The sequence below is a fragment of the Amblyomma maculatum genome, chromosome 4 (genome assembly GCF_055883805.1).
Source record: "Amblyomma maculatum isolate TAMU_Amacu chromosome 4, ASM5588380v1, whole genome shotgun sequence".
NCBI lineage: Eukaryota > Metazoa > Arthropoda > Arachnida > Ixodida > Ixodidae > Amblyomma > Amblyomma maculatum.
Genome location: NC_139347.1, coordinates 36,393,691 through 36,416,834, shown reverse-complemented (window position 1 = coordinate 36,416,834; position 23,144 = coordinate 36,393,691). Strand labels below are relative to the sequence as shown.

Below are 23,144 nucleotides of genomic sequence, written 5' to 3'. Positions count from 1 at the left end.
GAGAAACAAGAAAATAAAGATCCACGCGACACACCGCTACGAACAGGGGAGGGTGCTACGCAAAAGATTTCTCTCTTTCCACCGTGCCGGTTGAACCGCTCCTGCGCTCGGCGTTAGCGGAGGGTTCCGTGCACGAGCCGGCGTGGCTTAGCCGCCGCCACCCTCTTCTGCAATTGCAAGTGGTCATATAAGAGTGGAAGCAGTGTCGGTGCTTCACTCTGTCAGCTCTCCTTCGCAAAGGGGGCCCTTCATCTCGCGGTTTCTAGAAGTTGTTGGACTGCTTGTAGCTGGGCTAACGGTCAGCCATGGAGCAAGGCCTCATCATGCACACGATACATCAGCTGATGACCATCAGGGATCCCCGGACCAAGGACTGGAAGCTACTACACAATCCCAGCTTCATCGTCGTCTTGATAGGTGGCTACCTTTACATGGCCAAGGTGTGGGGACCGCAGTTTATGAAGCATAGAAAGCCGTACGAGCTGAAGGGGATCATCAGGATTTACAACTTGCTGCAGGTGGTGTCCAACATCTACTTCTTATACCAGATTATCTACTACTCGTTTTGGGCTGCAGGATACAGCCTGTTCTGCCAAGGCCTGACGTACAAGGCTGACGAGAACTCCACGAATTTGTTGAACGCCTACTACTGGTACTTTCTTGTCCGCGTTGCTGATTTTTTCGACACGCTGTTCTTTGTGCTCACCAAGAAGTTTTCGCACATATCCGTCCTTCACGTGACGCACCACACTATCGTCGTCTTCAACGGCTGGATGTTCCTGCAGTTCGGACCTGATGGCCAGGCCGTGTTTGGTGTGTGCTTGAATGCCTTTGTGCACATCATCATGTACGTCTACTATTTCCTGGCATCCCTGGGCCCGTCTATTCAGAAGTACTTGTGGTGGAAGCGATACCTCACGAGGGTCCAGATTGTTCAGTTCCTCATCATGATCGTCCATGCCTCCATTCCTATATTTGTGGACTGCGGTTACCCCGTCGTACTGCTTTGCATCGGAATCCCACAGGTCATCCTCATTCTCGGCCTATTCTTGAACTTTTACGTCCAAGCGTACCTTAACCGTTCGTCCGGTGGTCCCCCGAAAGCAGCGGCTGGAACAGCTCGTAACGGTCACCAAAGCGGTCATCACACTAATGGAGGCAGCCTGGATGCGAAAAAAGAGCTGTAGTGGCATGAGTGTCCCACCGTGGTACGTTTTACTACCGTGATACATTACTTGTATGCTGTCGCAAACGAACTGAGGTCCTTCAGTAAGACCAGTCCACCGAAGGGTCGGTGTGCCACATCTGCCTTGCCGGCTGGTGCGGGTGTGTTTTAAGCTGTAATACAAAACTTTCTAGGACAGAAAAGTTTGTGGCTTACATTCGAACATATGGCTTCAATATTAACAAACTCTCAACTTGCGGTGGTCCACCTCACCTTTTTTCCTGACCGCAAATGCCTATTTTTAGAGAAGCCATATTTTGGTGTTTAGCCTTACCAGCCATGACATACAGGCCTTCCAAGTGTGGCGTGGTTTAGCAATACCTGTGGTACAAACATATAGGGTAGATAAATGCTTTTCCGGAATTCCTGCTTAAACGTTTTTCTTTTGCCCTGAAGCGCTAACGAATTTACAGGAAAAAAAAAAAAGGCACAGAAATTTGTAAGTGAACGAGGACTGCCTTTATTCTTGTGTATGTCTTTTGTCTAAATTGTATACCTTTTGTCTAAAATCAGTGGGTAAGCGGGCGCAAGTGAATTTCGTCGCGAAGCTCTACGCTAATATGAAATAATATCACTCCGGTTGTGAGCATTCTTTTCTAGAGAATATTGGTTTGGTTTGGTTTATCCAACCAACTTTTTCTAGTGAACAATTGAAAGCGAATAGTGTTCCGTTTGGTTTGGAACGTGGTTTAATTACAAAAAAAAAAAAAAATCTAAATTATGACGTCATGAAAACTTATGCCTCTGTTTATTCCTGTTTTTTTTTTTTTTTTGTGTGAATATCACGTGCAAAATATGTAGATGAGGCAATTAGCAGAATCTCATGCTCGAAGCCACGAGCCTATGCCCCTTGTTCTTTCACGCTGTACATATTTTCAAGTAAAACTGAAGAGTAAACTTTTATTGTATATAGGCTTTTGAGAATTTTATGAGCAATGCCACCTGTGATCGTTTTTATCTTTGCTTTTCGAGCGAAGTAATATCCCTTCGCTGAGAAAAGCAGCTTTAGTCTGAGTGTTTGTAGCGAATCACAGACAACGAAACCTGTGAACTACGAAGAAGATTGTTTGTGTTTTGTATATATGTCTGATATGTAAATAAACAGCGTGCGAGTTACTTATTGTGATAGATGAAAGTGCCGTCCTTTGTTTACAGCATGCTCAGAGTGGAAGGAACTCATAATCAGGGAAAGTTAAATTTTCTAAGCGTTTCACTCAAATTCGTTACGGCTGAGTTTGCAGGGTCACCAGACCTGTTTAAACGATTTGAGCTGTAAAGGCAAGATCGTCGGCGTTTGTTCTGAAAGCTCTCTTTCTGCGAATACATGACACACTAGGAAATGACAAAGCCGTATCATTGGTACCTTTATATCTCTGAGAGTTGGATTATCTAGAAATTTTATATGTGGTTTAATGCTTGAGTAATCGAGCAGTCGAGATTATATCCTGCCGTTCAAAGCTCCTTGACAATTCACTATCCTGATTAGGAAATAACGTAATAAAAGAATTGAATATATTTTTACTACGTTTTTAGACTTTTCATTATTTTTTAATCAAATGGATTAAGATCCTCGAAACCGTAAACTAAAGCTGAATGAGTACTAAAGCTCCCACTCAGGCGGCTTCACAAGCGGTAAGGATACGCCATCAAATTTCCTGCCGACCTCCACCACTGGAAATGGTAAGCACCCTAAACATGTGCCCGTTTATGCTCCTCTCCGGATTGGGCTTAAGGGAACTAAGAACATCACTTTTTCGTTTGATTCGAACGTTGAAATTTCATCCGAAATCACGCTTAACGCTTTTGCTTTCCTCTTCATCTTGTTGTTACTTAGGCTAGGTCTGGTATGCCTTCAAAGATATCTTCAGAACCCGTGTCAACAAAACTGACGCGAAAAGATTTAACCACGCGAGAACAGCGAGCGTTAAACTGATCTCGTCCCCATCTGTCCTCCTCTTCTTTCTTTCCCTTATCCTGCTCACCTAGGGCCAGACACCCTAGATACAAGTGAAGTGAATGCATATGGTCGATTTTTGCTGAAAACTCTTTCATGTATCAACATGTGACTACCATGCATGTCCATGCAACCACCTTTACCATGTGGTCAGGTAATTCTGGATTATTGATTTCCTCCTTTCTTTTAACACTCTTATTGCTACCACAACTGCTGAAATGGTGGGGAAACCACGGGCGTGAACTCTCCAAAGCTTACCTTACATGACAGAAGATAATCATCACCCTCACCAAAATCATATTAATCGAGTATTGTACGTCGCAGGAAAGGCGTTTATTTCAAAATTGCAAATATTTCTATATTCAGGCCAACCATCATGCCGGGATTCCGGAAATATCCTTATCTCATATTTCTATCTGCGATCTTGGATTACGCTTTATTGCACCACTTTATCAGTCCTTCGCATTACTTGCCCTGGTCACGTTAGTGTCTTCTTTGTTACGCTCAAATCCTGTTTTCCTTAAACCGATTGCAGGTAAGAGAGAAATTCACAGAGGAGAGCTGAAAAGTGAACCAATAGAATACCAGTTAAGCCAGTCTGGGGAAAAAAAAAAAAGCGCACGTGAAATTCACAACCTCATTTAGAAGTACGCCTGAGCACTCGTGAACTGGCGAGAAGCTGAAGCATGATTGCACGTACAGATTTTATTATGCTGATACGGGTAGACGAAGAAGATACTCTATGCTGCTGGCGCATGAAGAGGGGAAGATCTCACTCAACGGTGGTGATTATAGCAGTATAAACAGCATCATGCCACAAGGATCTTTTTCATTCAAATGTTAACATAGCCTCACAACGAAATTTCTTTTTTCAGACATTTGGCTATAATTTCTTGCTCACTTAGTGTGTCATGTCACGCGAAGCACAGGGTCAAAATGTTTTCCTTAATTACTCTTGCATAAATTGGTTCAAATCTAAAGTCACTTAAAAGATTTTACAGCGTTAACAGAATTATCAACATTTCCTAACAATTTTAATAAAGTACGGTACCCAAGATTTCCTTTATTTTGCTAGTGTAGTCGACGCAGTCGTTAAACAAAAACAGAAGGGAGAGATTCATTGTCCCCTCCTTTCGTTAACACTCCATCGAACGGCGTACAAACACATATTACCCCAAAGGGTCCATTTCGGTGGCGGCATAGTCCACTCAGTCCCTCTCACCATACTTCTCCCACCAAATGTCCAAGAACGGAGCGGCCGAGTAACACGAGGGTGGTGCCACAGTATAACACAGCCCCATTGTAGAGCTCGAGGCGGGACCCCGGATAGAGTCTGAGCGGCTTTCGTCCATAAGCCGAAAATGTGTGACGTCTCCGTCGATAATACTACGCTGTGTCAGCTGCGCGCTGAACCACTACAGAGCGCAATGTACAGATAGGTTTCGTGTGGACACAGTGACTGCGACAGCGCAAAATTTTCACCTCGCTAGTCAGTAAAACTTCATGTGAGTGACCAGTACAGCCAGCAACTAACTGCTCGACACAAAGCTTCACAAACACATGATTCTGCTGCAAAGGAATGAATTTAAATTTCCCTCAGCTCAGGGTAGTCAACCATTATATTCTCGCGGCTAACCTCGTTCTCTCTTTTCTTGTATCTACGTACACACATATAGGCAAATGGTTAGAGAGGCTGAAACAAAAATAGCGGTCTATATAGTCCCCATGCGCTCAGTATTACAGATAAAGTCTTTATGTACTTTAGAGATCTGGACATGTTTTTAAAATTTCTGGAAAAGTGCGTTCTGGCGGCTATGTCATTACGATTTGGAGTGAGGGCGTTGAGAGTCCCTCGCTTCTACGCGTGGAGGATGGAAAGCTTACTGGTTGTTTCCTTCCTTCATGGCTGCTCCCTTCCTGCTTCAATGTGATTTCCCTTCCTGCACATCACTCCCTTAGAATACCCGTCGAGCTTTTGCTTCGCTTTATTTTACCTCTAAAAAAATTGGTGAGCGATAAGTTCTTTCTGTTTGTTTTTCACTTTCAGATGCGATTCGAACGCTGCGCCGCTGCGCGTCCTATCAAGAAATTCCGGTTTGTTGGAAAAAATGATTCACTTTGTTAAAAGCAGATGGCGCCACTCTGACTTGTGTGAGGATCTGTATGCCGTATCTGCCCGTTATAAGAGAACAGCCCCAACTCATCATCATTATCATAAACAATGTAATTGTGTCTTCGTTCGCGCCCTTTGAAACAAAACTGCTGGTGAAACGCACTACTTGCTGTCCGCCTCAGTGTAGCGCAGCAGCCGCAGAATGGACGCGTGAAGTTGGGGCGCTCAGTACGATATATGCGATTTTCGCAGTCACAGTGAGGTGTGCCGTTGAACCCTGTTGGTCCGAAGACAATGAAAAAAAAAAAAAAAAAAATGTGAATAGAACTTATTTGCAAATTTTATAAAAAATGAATGCCCACCCTAACCAGGGAGTGGAGCTTTGCTGCTACATACGTCTGTATACAATAAATTTGGGTCCTTCCTGCCCATGATCTTGCGCAAAGAAAGGACCATGGCATGACGTTTTCAACAACCGGAACTTTGTGAAGGAAGTATGTAAAATACGCGTGATATCTACGTTGCCTCGCACGTAATTCTTTGACCCACATGTACCGGTCACATTTGTCGGGGGCGAACGAGAGACACGAATGTATGTCTGCAGCGTAGACAACACATCCGACTTATAAAAGAAAGAAATGTTGATGACAGGTTCCGCAATTTCCGCCGATGCCACTAAAAATGTGCCTCCAGCAATGACTTCGTCAGTTGTATGCCGTCCCGGGACCCTTCCAGTGTGGTGCCTGGGACGTATAGCGGTCCCAATGTCAAAATCATTTGCATACGAACAATTGCTACTATGAGCTTGACGTTGTTGGTGCGATTGCAAGAGCAGCTCGTGCCTACAATATAATTTGTTTGTTCCTTGAAACCAGAAAAAAAAAATAAAAGCAAAAGTTGCCGACACAAAGTTTCATCTTATGCTTGGATAGGGTTCCTCTTACATACCTGGGTGCGATTCCCACTGGAATCAGAGGGAGAGCAGAACACCCTTCTTTTCGCTGTACCGTTATTGTGCTTATAGATTTCGTGACCGAATCGCAGTAATACTGCACCTTAGTAGGTAACATGCATATGACGATCAAGTCGTTCCAACGTTAAGATTTTCTAGTGTCGAAGATGTTGAGATGCAGTTGAACGCATCTGCCAGTTCTCAATTTCAACGTCTTCCAAAAGCAATCTACAAAAGCACAATTATTGTGGTTAAGACAAGGAAAACATTAAAGCTGATATTCGAAGCTTTGGCGCGAGAAATATAGGAGAAAAACTGTTTGTAGACTCCTGTTCAACAAAAATGTGCTTTTACGCAAACTTTGAAGTCTAACTTTCTAACATTCTAACTGTGTAACAATAATACATACCTTTTGTTTCTCTTCTTTGGGAGTTTTTTCTACGGTTCGAATGGAACCTCGATCATATTTAAATTCCTTTCGATCATATTATCGAAACGGGTTCAGCGGGAACATATTAGGCGGTTAGCTCAATCATCTTCGCAAAGTAGTTTCTTACTTTGTCTTCACGCACGAGACCTTAGCGACTACTACTTCCGCCTGACACTGAAAGATCACCGGATACTTTTTGTTCCTCTGCCCGTAATCAGTGGGCTTGCCTACATCTTCAAACATCGAGTCGGAAGCAGGACAGTTATATACTGTGAGGCGCTTATACAAATTTCAAACACACGTAACCATCACAAAATTCGCAAGAACCATAACTTATCATTCTACATGGTAAACAGCTACTGGGCTCTTCACAAAGAACACAACGATGGCAGACATATTCCCACCTAATATTCGGTTAGCACCGTCGCGTTGGCTCGGTGGTTAGAGAGCCCGACTGCTGAGCCCAGGGACGGGGGATGGAATACCGACTGCTGCAGCCGCTTTTCGACGGTGGCGAAAAGCAAGGTGTCCGTGTGCTGTGCGATGTCAGCGCACGTTAAAGAACCCCAGGGGGTCGAAATTTCTCACTACGGCGTCTCTCATAGCCCGAGTCACTTTAGGGCAGTAAACCCCAAAAAACAAAACGAAATGTAACCTTTGGTTATATATTCACCCCAATGTGAATGATCGTAACCGAAAGACCAGTGCCGAGGTAACTTCCATGATGAGTGAAGAAAGTAAAGTAAGGAACTCTCATGTCTTGAAATTTGTTGTCGACTTTATCGCTTTATAATCACTGTTTGACAAGTCTTCGTCTCAAGACTTCTAGACGAACGTCCTGGCAATTTTGAAATATCCTGTTTCTGGGCTCTCATTTAAGATTGTCTATACAGCGTATGGAAAATAGCACTCTAGCACTTCGTGGTGAGGTGGCTGTATGGTTTAAATAAAAAGCAAATACTGCATATGCAACGGTAATGCCGAATCTGTTAGCCCGAGACCGTCCCTATAGATAGGACGAAATGAGCTCGCCGGAGTGGTGCAGTGGTTAGGGCGCTCGACTACTGTTCCCAGGGATGCGGAATCGAATCCCGGCCTCGGAAGCCGGGTGGAGGCGAAAAGCAAGGCACCCGTGTGCTGTGCGATGTCAGTGCACGTAAAGAACCTCAGGTGATCGAAATTTCAGGAGTCCTTCACTACGGCGTCTCCCATAACCTGAGTCGTTTTGGGACGTTAAACACCATAACCCATAAACCATAAACCAATAGCATGAAGTGTTAGCGGACACTCAAATGCATCTAAGAGCCCCAGCGGATACTGGCGGTGGACGACTGTTCTTATATTCTTACCCGGTCGCGAGTCCTTGGCAAGCACTGTACGCTTAGCATTGTGCATGTCCCGCAGTAGCTGCAATGATGAAACTTTTTATTTTCTTTCTTCGGGACACTGGATTTTTTAGATGTTTTAAACTTCGTCTGCACCACTGTAGAAAATGTTCAGTTCCGCTCTTAAATTTTGAGGCAACTATGGGAAATGGTCAGGAGCAGTTATGCGCTTGTGGATGGAAATGGTTTAAGCGTCTGATGCAAAGCCAAAATTTGCTTTCAAAGTTTTTATTCCACTCGCACTTCGTACTTCAAACCGCCATTGTAAAGAAATGGGCTGCGGTTTTTAAAATAATTGTGAAACAACTAGCGCATATTGTGAGATACCTTTACGGGCGTGTTGATAAAAATGGTATAACTCTCCGTAGCAAACTGTTTCGTCTTAACTTTGTCCTACTCTGACTACCAGTTATTAACACTGTCACAGAAAACCAATGGGGTGCGTTTAAGAAAAAGAAAGCTGCAAGCCTACCGAGAGAGAGGCTACAGATTTAGTGACTGTTATGGTGGAGTTATACTATATGCCAATAAATTTATACTAAAGAACTGTTTCCCGGCCTTTGTCTTGATTTTCGGTCTATGCCATGGAAATTTTATAAAAGTTTATATTTCAACGCATGATAGCATGACACGGTTGCGTATTGACTTTTTGAATCTGGTCTTTTGCTGTTCGTTCTTTATGTGCGACCTCCATGACAGCTCCCATGAATAAATAAATGAGGCAAACTTCATTCCATGCAGCAGGAATTGCGCCACGCTGTTAAACCGATAAGCTTTTTTTATGCATTTTTATTCAGTGATTGGATTTCATACCCTTCGTTCGCGATTCCGCTCCCGAGGAGTTGAATGTGTGTGTGTGTGTGTGTTTTTTCTTGCTCTCCATCACTTCAAATGATAGCCTCCTGAGGACTCATATTCAGACTTCAGGATCGTTTCTGCCTTACTTGTGCTCTGTCCTACACTGTGCTGCAGCCGTGTTGGGTGAAGGAAAGATGACCTGACCTAACCTAACCTAATCTAACCTAACCTAACCTAACCCAACCTAACCTAACCTAACCTAACCTAACCTAACCTAACCTAACCTAACCTAACCTAACCTAACCTAACCTAACCTTACCTAACCTAACCTAACCTTTAAATGCTAGGCAGTAGAAAATCCACAGCCGAAAAATGCAGACGGTTTTAACACAGATAAGTCAGCGTTAGGTAAGCACATTATGGCGCACTGCAGTATAGCAGTATATACTAAATTGTTTTTCTTATTATACTGTTCCTGATCAAAAGTGTGCTGCACCTTTTCACTGCAATTAGGGCTGTTAGGCAAGTATGCTGCAGTTAGGGCTGCAGCTTTAGCTTTTCGTAGGTCGTTGTGGTGTGAAGGTTCGTTGTTCATTAGTGCACATGCACTGAATTCATAGAATGGTCACGAAATGTGCAATAAATTTGCACATTCAATAATTCACCAGCTGACAGGCGTCTTATTTTGAAGGACATCTATGTAGAACATTTTTTCGTCACAAGCTGCTCATCGTAAGTTGAAAAGAATAGCGCTGCTCGGCAGAAAAAGAAAATGCGTGAGCATTTGACAAGCGATGCGATTCTTTCAGAGAAAATTTCCGCCAATGGATTGTTTCCATTGATCCCCGCTCTTCCTCCGTGTTTGCATTACCGATGTAATAATTACTCGTCATCATATATATTCTAAAATGTCAGTCATAATTAACCTTCAAGGAGGCCTATTCCATGCTGGAGGTCGTTCCTAAGCACATTGAAGTAGTTCGCATTATTGCGACGGTGCGTGCTTTGTAGAGCGTCGAGTAAGGGCAGCAGCCGAAGCGGAGTTACCGAGTAAATGCTCGATAGCAGGGAGTGTTGGGGAGGCGCCAAGTGGAGAAGAGACACGGTGCGTTTATTTTTATCGGAGCCTGCCTCTTCTCCCCCAGCGGGTGGTGTAGGTCAGCAGCGCTTTGCTCCTCCGGGATCACCCTTGAGATTCAGCTCATTAACTACCCCACATCCTGTATGGCCCTCGTTTCCTTCCCAAAAGACGACAAATTCATTTCCGCCAGCTAATGATGGGAGGCATGACGTCAAAGCATTCCACATAGAACTCTGCCTTTTCGCAATTCCGAGGGGCGAATAACCGCCGAGTGTAAACATTGCGTCTATCAATGATTTATAGAGTCTGCACTCTCTCGGAAACGGGTATAGATGCTGACGTCTTTTGGAAGTAGGCAATTTTAAGACAAGCACTCGGTATTCACTCGATTTAGCTGAATAAGTATAAATATACTTGTCTCGGAAAACGAGGGAGTAATTTTGGATATTTTACCGGCGATTATTTAGATTGATAGAAAATAATTATTTATTTATAACAATTTTAAGCTATTCATAAGGTAATAATTCTTCATTGGACACTGCATGAAAAGTATTGTGTTGTTTCCGATTGCCAAATAGAGATGCTAAACAGCGCGAAATCAAGATGGGGTAAACGCAAAGCTTGCAATCAGAGGACATAACATTTCACATTTGTATTTCTTCCTTGTGCATAGTATGCACCCGTGCACGAAGCCCCATCAAGAAACGAAATATATAAGCATTCTGAATTATTAATACACAGCGATATCACTGAGTTCTTTTTTATCGATCATCACATAAAAAAACGAGCTCCTCTCCTCGTAGAACGCTTCAAAGCCAACATACTTTTTTTTTTTTTTTCTGCTCTTGCAGTCCTCATCAGCTCTATGATCTTCCAAACCCGCTGGCCTTTTTGAGGGTTTATAACCTGAATTTTTACGGGCACAGGCCCACATTATAGAGAACGGGTGCCTGGTTGTCCACATTAACATGATTGTCATGTTCCTTCAACGCACTTTGTTGTATTTGCCTGGCCGTTCTATATGTGCTTGTCCACAATAAAACGGCATGTATGATAGAACACCTTCATCACATTTGCCAATAGTTTCTGGCGGACAATTTTGCATTATATTTTCTCCCGTTTTGCGAAGGGATGTAGACTGTACAAAGAATGTACAGTTTAGAGATGCCTGCAATTCAAGGCCAAATCGTTTTCAATTAATTAGAATTTGAGAGGAGTTTTTTTTTTTATAATGTTTAACGCCCCCAAGTGATTCAGGGTATGAGGGACACCGTAAGGAAGGGCTCTGGAAACTTCAACCACATGGAGTTTTTTAATGCGCATCGACATCGCGCAGCACACAGCGCCTTGCTTTTGCCTCCATCAAAAAGCGGCCGCCACAGCTAGGATTCAATCCCGCGTCCTTGGGTTCAGTAGCTGAGCGCACTAACCACTGATCCACTGCGGCGGATGATTTGTGAGGTGTTTTGAATTTAAGTGATTACATCTATTTTCTCGCGATCTTGTTGCATTCTTGCATCTTCTTTCTTCTCCGATGGTCGTGTTCTACATTTTTAGCGCATTATTTAAGCCACAGAATTGATTAGAGGCTCAGGGTAAGACGACACCTGGCAATAGTTCACTTTGCGTGCTAGGCATTTTTAAATTATGTGCGCGCGAAAATTCTTTAGCGCACCGCCCGACAGTGCTGGAAAATGATTAGACTTACCAGCTTTCTGTAATGTGCTCTGATGCGGCTGGTAGTGATGAATTTAATGTGAAAGCATTAGTGTCTGCGTTCCTAGATAAACTTGATGGCGTCTTGCATCGGTCGCAAGAATCCCTGATTGGTCCAGATAGGTCTCGTTTCATCTCACACTCCTTAGACCAGTAAGCTCTCGGTCAGGTTACCTGACCTGGAGACGTATGAACATACGATTAAGCAGATAGTTTCTTAAGAGTGTTGGCAAATGCTCTGACAGACGGACTTTGGTAGGCGATATGGACCCCTGATAGGTTGGCCGGTTATGGAGCGTCGCGATATATATAACTAGCCGTTCATTTACCAATGTTTGTTCGCCGTCACAATTGATCCTGTAACACGGCTGAGTTGGCCGATGATGTGGCGAAGGAGGAGGAGGAAGATGAGGAGGAAATTCAGGGAGGTTAACCGGTAAAGGAACTGGTTTGCTACCCTGCACTGGGGGAGAGGGGTAGGTGGGTATAAAAGTTCTGGGTGAGAGAGGGATGGGTGATAACAGTACAGTCACATCACGTCACAGTCATATCACGTAACATAAAAAATCAGTCTTTCGATCAGTCCTGTGCTTTTCATAAAGCGGAGCAGTGCCTGGGAGGCCTTCACCGCAGACGATCGCCATGTGGCGAAGGGTTCTGCAGGATTTTGATGTCATCTATACGATTCCAGCTTCAGCAGAACAACTTTCACGTAATGAGAAGACGAGATAACCGTTGCTCGCTGGGGGTAACGGATTCTATCAAAAAAAAGAAAAAAAAAAAAAAAAGGGGCGAGCCCGTCTAGTGTGCGGAGGAGGTTAGGAAGTTTTGAGTGGCAGCTGCAGGCGCACCCAAGGGTTACTTAGATAAATATAGGAAAAACATTTGTCCTGCAGTCGGTGTATTGGATTGCGTTTGTTCGACTGGGTGTATTGGATTGCGATAACGACTGGGCAATAAAAATCTTAGCCGATCATGTCCGAGCGGAGTCTGCCCCGCGGTGGCATCAACGTCACCAACGACATGTAGCTGATTAATATCTTCCAGTTTCAAGGCTGTAGTCAGACTGATGATGTTGATGACGCCGTCTTCACACATGTCGCCCTACCATTCTGCTTCCTAATTATACTGCTGATAACTATCAAATGATGCAGTTGTAGCTTAGAAGAAAAAAGGGGTTCCCAAGCATCATAGACTGCAGGGAGTAATGCCTACTAATATAGTTTAATATATTTCTCTCTCGTCTACCGTTATGCGAGGCACCGTACTGTTGTCTTTTTTTTTGTGTGTGTGTGGGTGTGTGTGTGTGATGCTGAATCGGTCTTGGCGGTTAAAATAAACAAAAACCTCATTTGTAACCTATGGTGGATAGTCTGTGACGCACTGGAATTTTCAGGATTCTTACTGCACTGCTGTAGAGCAACGGTGAAATGCGTGAGCCTCATGCCAATGCGCTGCTCGTTTCCTGAGTTCAACCGACGGACGATACTCGCGCGCCTATAAGAGAGATACTGTAAAGGAATGACAGGTCATGTTGTATAGTCTTCGCTCTTCAACAGATGTCACTGGCCTTTTAGTCGACACGTGGCTAATAGAATGCTGTGAGATGGGGCTCTAATACAAGGAGGAGGCTGTGCCTGCTCTTTCTTCTTGCTTTGCTGAGACAAGTTTCTTATCCCCGTTACACAGAACACCCGTTGCCGAGTATCCACGTTGCTGAAGAAACAAAAACAAACTGGAGGCGCACATACCAGTCCTGTACACTCGCACCACACGTGGCGTCTACGTGCGTACGCATGTGATGGCCGCCTTGGGCGACGTGAGCTACCGCACGAAGCTCCTCGTGAAACTGGAAGTATGTTTCCAGTGAAACCGAATAATGATATCGATCGGAAAAGGGAGCAAACCGGACGGCATACTTGCGAAGAGTTGAGAGCGGAAGGAGCTTAGAGCTTGTTTGGGGCGCGCAGAAGCGTTCCGGGGAGAGAGCGCCTGCAAGAGATAAACACTAAGCGCCGTACACGTGCGTTTGGAGAAAGCTTCTCGCAAGCATTAGACACGACAAAAACGTCTTCGCGTGCCGGGACAGCACGTGGCATGTATGCCAGCCACGCTGCAGTCCACGAGGCCCGAAATATTTCGACCACTGTGAATAGTCTATCGTGCGCTGAAATCTCGCTGGGTGGGTACTTAAGGGCTCCACCTCCAAAGCAGTACGGCTGCAATTCTGATAAAAGCCATGGTATCTATCGTTCTTACCAGCGGAGTGTCATGGCAGTTGCGAGAGGCGCCCTACGCATAACTCGTTCTGTGGGCATTCACTCCCCGTTACTTTTAGCAGCCGCACTACATCGCTGCCTGCGCCTGCCACAGTTTATGAATTAGGCAATGAAACAAAAAACAACAACAAAGGTATACGTAAAATGGCAGGAAGAAACAGCTATTTAGCAGTCTTTTTTTTAAAAAAAAAAGAGTCATGCATTGACGCAATTTTATTTTATTGGTTGTTTTCGAGGGTAGGCACCATTATTTTAAAGCTCTGAATGCATTTCAGCAGTCATTCGAAGAGCGCCGTCGGTGTGCAGAGACCTTGCTACTGGCTTCGTGCTATCCAAATTTTGCTGTAAAAAAAGGAAGCAGTAATTTGACCTTCGGGGACATTCAAAGACACTGCAACGGAATACCTCGTGAGTTCAAAACATGTTTGTATCGCTACTACCGGAAGGACACGAGAAGTGCAATTGTGCAGGAGAGGCTCGATATATGATCCCTTACCGTTCCTCGTTTCTTAAGGAAAGCGGAAGTCATGCCTCGTTCGTGAAAGCTGCCGGGTACCATCATGCCTATAGCCCACACAAATCAGCGCGGATCGCTACCGGACGTTACTATTACGCGACATCATCCGAGCGTGAGGGCACGAATACACATGCTACCGTTCTGGACCGCCCAGTGTGCACGGGCTTTTACCGCCATTGTCTGGACGGCGTGTATCTCGATGTGGTGAAATTCCCAAGTGTGCCTTTCACCCTCTACGAATGCTACGCATAGGGTTTGTTGTTGCAGTCTGCTAGCAATGCGGATGAGCTAAACTGTTCCACGTGCCGACGGACGCGTCAATCACGACTATAATGAGAAGGCCAGGACGAATATACGGAAAATATAAAGCGCATTTGGACGCTATAGCACTGCATGAGTGCGACAGTCACAACAGGACAGGCCCGTCTTGACCTCTGACAAGACCCTTCATTTGCCAGTACTCCCAGATAAGTGCCTTTTATTGTAACCTTCAGGTAGCTTCCGTAGAGGACTGGGTGAAGTATTACGCCAAATTGGTGACTTGGGGCCTTGATGGCTGCATGCATGGATTGCTAGGTTGGATTGCTAGGTTTGTAATGTGCCACTAAAATCCCCCAATACAAGCGCTTGATACTTGACAACATCATACTGTTGGTGCATGCTGTTTACATATACCAGGGGCTCAGCTTTACACCGCAGGCTGTCCTCCGAAGTTTGATGCACCGTTGGAATCAGATGCAAAGTCTCTGATAGTGACTATAAGTCAGTGCATTTTTCGAAATATTATTTTAGCTGCAATTAGTACTCGTCCATGTTTCGATCCTCCGTGCTTTATTATTATTTTTTTTTCGCTGTTCCACCTGAAAAGGAACGTCTATTATTTCTTCAAGTGTCCATATTACCACATGCCAATGAGCGTGATCTGGCCAGCTACAATCTTTCACTCAACTTTTTTGCTCAATTATGGCCCGGAGTGGGAACAAAAGAAACAAACGTCGGCAGCTCCTTCGCTGAAAACGCGCAGAGAAAATGGACTTCACTGGTAATGCAGCAAGATTTGAAATTACATGCCCGCCAAACCTTCTGCGATTGGCTAGTTATGCGCGATGCTATAGTGAAATCTTCTGCAAGCGTGATGGGCCGCGATGGGTGACAGATCTGATGTTGATTAAGCCTGGAATTTCAACTGGTCGTCCAAGGTTAGTATACTTTAAATCTCAACTAGCTCTTAAGTAGGCCCGTGTACTCACCATGTTTTCTCGCTGTTCTATCTCCAATCGCTGGTTATCGCCACCACGGGACATTTTAGTGCGCGTTGTGCCTTCTCCAGAACCCAAAAGAAGTGTCGAGGGACTTCACGATATCACATTTCTTGGGTTATTTGGCTTCATTGCATTTTATTGATGTAGTTAGGATAATGAATACGCCACATTCTGCGAACAACGCGAACACAAAAAAAGTGCCATAGTTTTAGAATTAAAGGAAGGAATATTTTGGCATGTTTTTAGGTATTAAATTGTTTCTATTATGGTTTTTAATATTGCAAAGGTGCCTTTTTATCATTTTTGCATTGCTTTTACAACAAGTTCACAGCGACATTTTTTGTTCGTATATTGTATAACGTTTGAAGGACACATTTTGCTTATACTTGAAAGATAACCTAAATTGCTGCATTTTAGTACTAGTCACGTAGGATCATGTAAACCCTTCAATTAATTATTTTTTACAGGTCTCCTGAGATTCGCCTATTTTCTCTCCTATCCTGACAGGTTTACGTATGTATCGAAGAGCCTGAGCCTTTTACTAATTGTTAGAACTGCTCACGCTTAGCTGAAGCATGTTAAGGTTTCAAGCATCGACGGGTGTTTCCAAGAGCCAGTGTAGTACATTCCCCGCAGCGCCAAGACGCTGTGCGTGCTTCCAAACATGTTTTTCTTTTCTTTAAAATTTAGTATGTTGTTTACTTCACACCAGCTTTTGTCAGCCCCACGTAGAGCGTGTGCTATGACGAGTGCTCGCAGTATACTGAGACGGCTAAAGTAACAAAAAAAAAAAAAAAAGGTCGACGTGCAGCCTCGCGGGGGCCTTCGGTGCATGCGCGATTCAGGGTGCCTGATCCCGTGTTCCTGAAAAACCCCTTTGTTTGAAAAAGCGCGCATTCTTCACACCGTAAGAGCGTTTTAGATTCCCTTTTTGAAAATGAATTTCAACAATGCTTTGAAGTAATTCACTAGGAACTCTCAATAAATGCTTTTTTTTTTTTGGATAGCACTGTCATCAAAACTACAGGATAATACCTATATATTACGGCAGGACACGTGCAGGCAACGGTTGTTACTCGTTTATTGAACCTAGAATTTTGGAGTCGACAATTGCGCAGCTGCGCCTTTTTGCTGTCTTTAGAATTTTGGTTGATTGAGCTCTTATCTATGCCTTCGTTTCCTGAGATATAGGGGAACATTTTCGAAAGAGTTCCCCCCTCATGCATTCCACGTGTGCGGATAACTATGCACGAATAGCCGATCTATAGTATAGGTGAAAGGCTCCTGACCCTTTATGGGGGGAATTGCGGATAGCACGGCACCCCGGCTTTCCTATATAGAACATTTCTTGTCCCATCTGTATATTCTTATGAAACTGGTCTTGCCAGCCAGCCTTGACCCTGAGACTGCGTCACTTTGATTAAGGGATGCAGCAGGAGCTGCATTTACGCCGATAGTTGTGTTCCTGACGAGATATACACAAAGTATATTGAAGTGTACTAAAACGCAGAAGAGGGAGGTGTGGTTAGAAAGCCAACGCGACAGCCGCTTCGTGAAAGAATGTATACTTCAGATCGCCCTCTCCCCTTTGTTTTTGATTCGCCGATATCCAATAGGAAGTGGGGAGGTTCAGGGCAGTGTTGCCTAAGAACTGATCCGTCACTTTCAGGGCTATATTTGTATTTTTTTTGCACACTGTGATGTGTAGCACCTCACGTAGCGTTTTCCTTTGACTGAGATAGGTATCGGGTTCTTGTTTTTTGTTTGCGTGGTATACCAGCTCGCCGCGGTCCCCTTAATCCAGTATCGCCAGGTGGACTGCCGGGCCGCGGCCCGTCGTGCGTCATTTTTGCCCAATAAAAAGAAAACAATGTCAACTTAGGAGGAACGAAAAAAGACCAAGGCTACGCCGGCACACGCGCTATACACAGGGAAGCACGACCAGACGGCGGAGAGTGCGAGCCACTTTCGCTCTCTCTGAGATTGCCTTTTGTCTTTGAGACCAAGCTTTCTTCTTTCCCTTCCGCCCCTGCGGCTGCAATTTGCTGCTTGCATCAACGTTCCCGTGCTTACGTAGGCGAGTTTCCCTCGCCTTTAAGTTTTCGTGTGTCGTCTCCTCTGGTTCCAATCCACGTCTCCAAGCTCGAATTCCAGTATACGTCTCGGAACGCCCGGCGACCTGACGGCGTGTTTGGGACCGGGCGCATCCCTCCTTTTCTGCCGAGCTGAGCTGAAACTTCGCGTGCCACGAAGAGAAATGGATTCTCTAAGTCTGAAGCCGGCGAGTGCCATGGACACGATACTGTCACTCAGAGATCCGCGTACCAAGAATTGGATCACCCTTCAAAACCCCATGTACATCATCATTCTGCTGGGATCGTACTTGTACATGGCTAAGTCCTTTGGTCCACGCTTCATGAAGAACAAGCAACCGTACTCCGTCAAGAAAACTGTGATGGTATACAACTTATTTCAGGTCATGGCCAACGTGTACTTCCTGTCGAAGATATTCTATCATTCTTTCTGGGCGGCCGGTTACAGTGCCTACTGCCAGGGACTCACCTACAGCGATGACCCGCACTCGCTGAGTCTTCTAAACGCTCTTTACTGGTACCTGTGGGTGCGCGTGGCTGACTTCATGGACACCATCTTCTTCGTCATGAAGAAGAAGTTCTCGCACATCAGCGTGCTGCACGTAGTACACCACACCATCGTGGTGTTCAGTGGCTGGATGTTCATGCAGTTCGGCGCTGACGGACAAGTTGTTTTGGGCGTCTGCGTCAACTCGTTCGTGCACATTATCATGTACACGTACTACTTCCTTGCCTGCCTGGGACCATCGGTGCAGAAGTATCTCTGGTGGAAACGCTACCTGACGCGGATGCAGATCGCACAATTCGTGTTGCTCATCGCGCACGCCATGATCCCGATCTTCGTGGACTGTGGCTATCCACCCATCCTGCTATACATTGCCATTCCTCAGGTAGCCCTCGTACTTGGGTTGTTCGTCAACTTCTACATCCAGGCCTACAACACCAGAAAGGCCGCCGCCGCCGCTGCTGCTACTGAAAAGTCAGTAAATGGGTCTGCTGAACACCATGAAGCAAATTCGCATTCACCGCTAGATGCGAACGGAACAACGAACGGAACAACGAACGGAACCACGAAGAAGGTCGTCTGATATTAATACGGCATGCCAGTGATTGTACATACATATGGGAAGGGGGCGCTTTAAGTGAGGACTGCTACTGAGACGCCCGTTTGAAGTGAGTGCCTTGTGCGTTGGATGTTCACTTTTGAAACTATGTTCGAGCAGTATTATCGTGTCCGGTTGTTGCTGGGGGTGAAGAGAAATGGAGAACGGTCAGTGATAGCAGTCAGCAGAAATCCTGCGTTCACATTTGCTTCAGTGTGACATACTTTAAGAACTGAACACGAATGAGGTATTTAGTGTCTTGTTGTACAGATGGTCTCCATAGTTTTTTATTGTTGTTGCATGCGGTGTTGCTTCAGTTCATGGTGCGTGCAGAGTATTTGTTCGAGTCGTAAAAGAAAACAGCGTACAGATATGGGATTTAGATGTAAAGTACCTGCCCTGCATCGCACGAGACGACGCATAAATTGATTTGCGTAGTTTGAAGTAAGGGCGCTATCTATTTAGCTAGCTGCCTCACAATATTAAAATATATTGCTTCCTTTTGTAGCCGTAGTAATGTCATCTTTCGGCTCTTATTTTCATGCCCTAAGATTTGGGCATATGCTCTTAGAGAGGCTACTTATTGGGGTTCTGGATACGTTAGTTTCCAGTGAACAGAACTATTTATGTTTTTGGGCTTATCGTTGCAGTTTCGGTGGTTACCAGAGTTTAGTTATTTTAAAATAGGTCATTTTAAGAAGAAACGTTTTAAGAAGAAAGTTGTTTCGTATAGTCAGTGAAGCCGGTGTGGTTGATCGATAAAAGCTGTGCTTCGGGTATGCGCGATAATGCAGCCAGCAGTATTAGTAGAGCGCTGCGTTGCAATGAAGTGGGGCCAACAGAACACCCAAGCTATTGCATTGAAGTGCCTGCCAAGACCACTTTTTCCGCATATTGAATTTATCGCATACGTGATTTTGTGCGACATAAGCGCGGTATGGTACATAACGCTAGATTTTACTGGTTGTGATACATCCTGAGGCATAAAAGACTAGAGGAAAAATAATAGATAGTAGTTTGTTTTGTTGCTTCAGGACCACAATAACTAGCATTGGTGAAGTGGTACGTGCAATAAAAGAACTGAAAACAAGGAATTTCGTGGATTAGAGAAAGAAGCAGGGTCCAAGCTTATCATGCTGGTTTTGGTTTCGACGAAACCTGTCACAATTTTTTGTGGAAAACAGTTTTTCGCATTGCCAGTTGTATCGCTAAGTCGAGTACACTTCTTTCATCGTACTGAATTTCTTCCGGATTATGTTTTGTTGTGCAATATTCATTCGGTGAAGGTCGTGGTGGCCACTGGTAAAGCGTTTGCTGAAAAAAGAATGCAGTGGAATCTGCTCAACTAATGGCCACTGCTGTTCATGCGTACTATGCAGCACACGCTCTTGGTCATCTGACTGCAAGGTATTCCAGAGACAGAGTCAAGTTTGGCAATATTTTAGTATTGCGTTGGTAACGCTCCGAAATGTGCATTTACTTACGTGTATTGAATCTGCGTAACATCCTGTGCGCGGGTAAGCCTGTATGAGTGCAATAGCTAGTAGATAACCGTGTTTCTGTCACAGTGCAGTAACAATGTGAACGTGCGTTCCTATTACATAAATATTTCACCTCTCATTTTTACCTGCTGTCATTGTTTGTGTCGTTGTACTTGTCTGTGTCTGTATTTATCAGAAAAATTAATATTTCCAATAAATGACTCGTCCCTAGGGGTTCTTCTCTTGTTTTACTTATCTGCTCGGTGCCACTATGTCTGGGGCATTTCTAGCATTGTTTTCCGCTTGGTATGAGGGGAAGCACGTGAGACGACAGTAAAAGACCAGGGGTTTTCCCCTTCCGTGTGTGGCACAGCGACCATGGCTTATTAGAAAGCGAAACCTTTAGTTCGTACTGTTTCGCATAATTTCAGGCAGTGCGTGTAAAAGTGGGAACGGAATAACAAAAGACATAGTTGCCGGGCTAAGCCTTGATGTGTGTTAAGTTCTCGAGGACTGAAGGAATTGTGAGCCTCCGAGTTTCTCATGCCCTTGTTTTTTTTTTTTTTTTTTTCAGATTTCTGATGAGGGTGACAATAATGTAGTCGGCCACGCGCGAAACGTAGATCCCGCGTTGCAATGTTGTCGTTCTTGGTGCTTTAGTAATCACTTTTCAGCCCTGCACTTCAGTTACCTAATTTATTAGTGGTTTCAAATCGCGTAGAATTAAAGACGCTGCTATAATACGAAGAATGAAAAGTGATTGACCACAGGGCTGTCGAGGTGTCTTAAGCTGATAATTATAATTATAAGCACTGCTATATGCTGATGAAACTCAGAGACATATGCACATGCTGATAATGTACAGACACATTGATAACAAGGTTATGTATATCCTAGAATTTTATAGTGTCAGTTCCATGAATAAATAATAACACTTACTTCGTCAAGCGCGTTAAATTTTGTGGTGATTGCTTCGAACGTACAGCTCCTTTTTATGCATCCAATTTTTCTGACCCCTAGATAGACAAGCAGGTCAAATAAAGCAACCAAAATGCACCTAACATAGCTAAGAAGGGGAAAACACAAAAGAAATCCGGTTTTAATCAGGAACATACTTTTTGAATTTGGCATTGAAATTTTAATTACTCCACTCTATGAAACATTTCATTTGTCCTCAGCAATTGTTCGCCTTTGGAGCTTGTGGAGCAAGACCTGGGAAGTTCCCAAGAGCACTTCTCAAGTCACAAGGTGATTTTCTCTGTATAAATTGAAGTGCTGTTTCTGGGAACCCACAAAAGCCCTGGTTGGCAGGTTTAACAGCAAATTCCTGCAGCACAATGGGCACAAACGAACGGCTAAGAGGAGGCAGTGAGCCCCTAGGAGGAAAAGCTCATTGTCTTCTTGGTGGCGCTATCCAAGGGCGGCTTGTCGCTCTGTTGCTTTGTCGGTGAAGGTAGAGAGCAAATGTGTCATCACAGCCGACATGCTGGGTCCTGGTAAACGCTCGAAAATTGCGGAAAGGTGTCTGGAAGTCTGTCTTTGTTCAGTTCCTTCCTCGTTTCAAATTGTGGCTGTCTGCCTGCTGCGGGCACTTTTCATTTATGTCGGCGGCTGGGGCATGCCATAATGTCCAAAATGAGTTGCTGTGCGTGAGAGATAAGGTGCATAAACTGTTTTTAGGAACGGAAAGCACAGATTCCCAGCGTCCTCATTCAGCCTCCACCAAACGCGGGTTGATGTCAGAATAAACTCTAACATCAGAGTGCCTCGATGCTAATAGTATGCAGACTGAAACCTACTCTTGGGGGCATAAGTCCCAACGGCTCACCAGAAAAAGGCATGGGCCTATATACATGCCGCATCTGACGACAACGACTTTCTTTGACTACTCACATCCCTTGAGCACGTGATCCCAACTTTCGCTGAAAGTGCTCTATCTATCCGCCGCTTGAATAAAGAGTGATCAGTTTCGGTTGCAGCTCACACGTCAGGGATACTACTTTCAGAAGCAGCTTTGCAAACATATGAAAGCAATGAATGTGATGCGTCCATCTCCATGGTCTAATTTACAGGGCGCTGATCACTGTAGCTCGAGAGGATGAGGTAAAATGCATTGCAAGATAATCACTGAAGCGCAGATTGCCACTTCCCCTCCTGCCGATGACGGTGTTTTATTTGAGGGTAGCCTAAGGAGACAGAGGCAGCAAACGTGTGAGCAAAGCTATGAATGCTAGTAGTTAGAATGGCATTCAGCTTAGGGCATAAGGAAAACAGCTAGTTGCTCTACATCAACACGCAAATGATACTTTACCGCTTTTAACCTGTAAGGTACTTACTTGAATTTTCAATCTGGTAAAAGTATACGCTAATCATTGCAGCGCGAGGATAAGGTCAAATCATTACAAGACAATCACTGAAGCTCAGACTGCCACTTTTCCTACTACCGATGACAGTGTTTTATTTCGGGGTATCCTGAGGAGTCAGAGGCAGCAAACGTGTGCTAGTAGTTAGAATGGCGTCCAGCTCAGGGCAAAAAGAAAAAAGCTAGTTGCTCTACACCAACATGCAAGTGATACTTAACCGCTTCTAGCCTGTAAGGTACTTTACTTGAATTTTGATTCTGATAAACGTATGCGCGCTATAACGTCCGCGCAGGCAAACAATCACGAACACAGACAGTGCTCCACGGGCTGGCCTGCTTTCTGATTTCGTTTAGCAGCCATAGTTTCGCTCGCTGCGCTTTTTGAGTGCTCGG

General features: G+C 44.6%; 2 pseudogenes; both read left to right on the top strand.

The window, feature by feature from the left end:
* Nucleotides 1-252: 252 nt before the first annotated feature.
* Nucleotides 253-1,252, top strand: LOC146190707 (very long chain fatty acid elongase AAEL008004 pseudogene; annotated as a pseudogene).
* Nucleotides 1,253-17,964: 16,712 nt separating this feature from the next.
* LOC146190706 (very long chain fatty acid elongase AAEL008004 pseudogene) lies at nucleotides 17,965-20,199 on the top strand (annotated as a pseudogene).
* The last annotated feature ends 2,945 nt before the right edge of the window (nucleotides 20,200-23,144 follow it).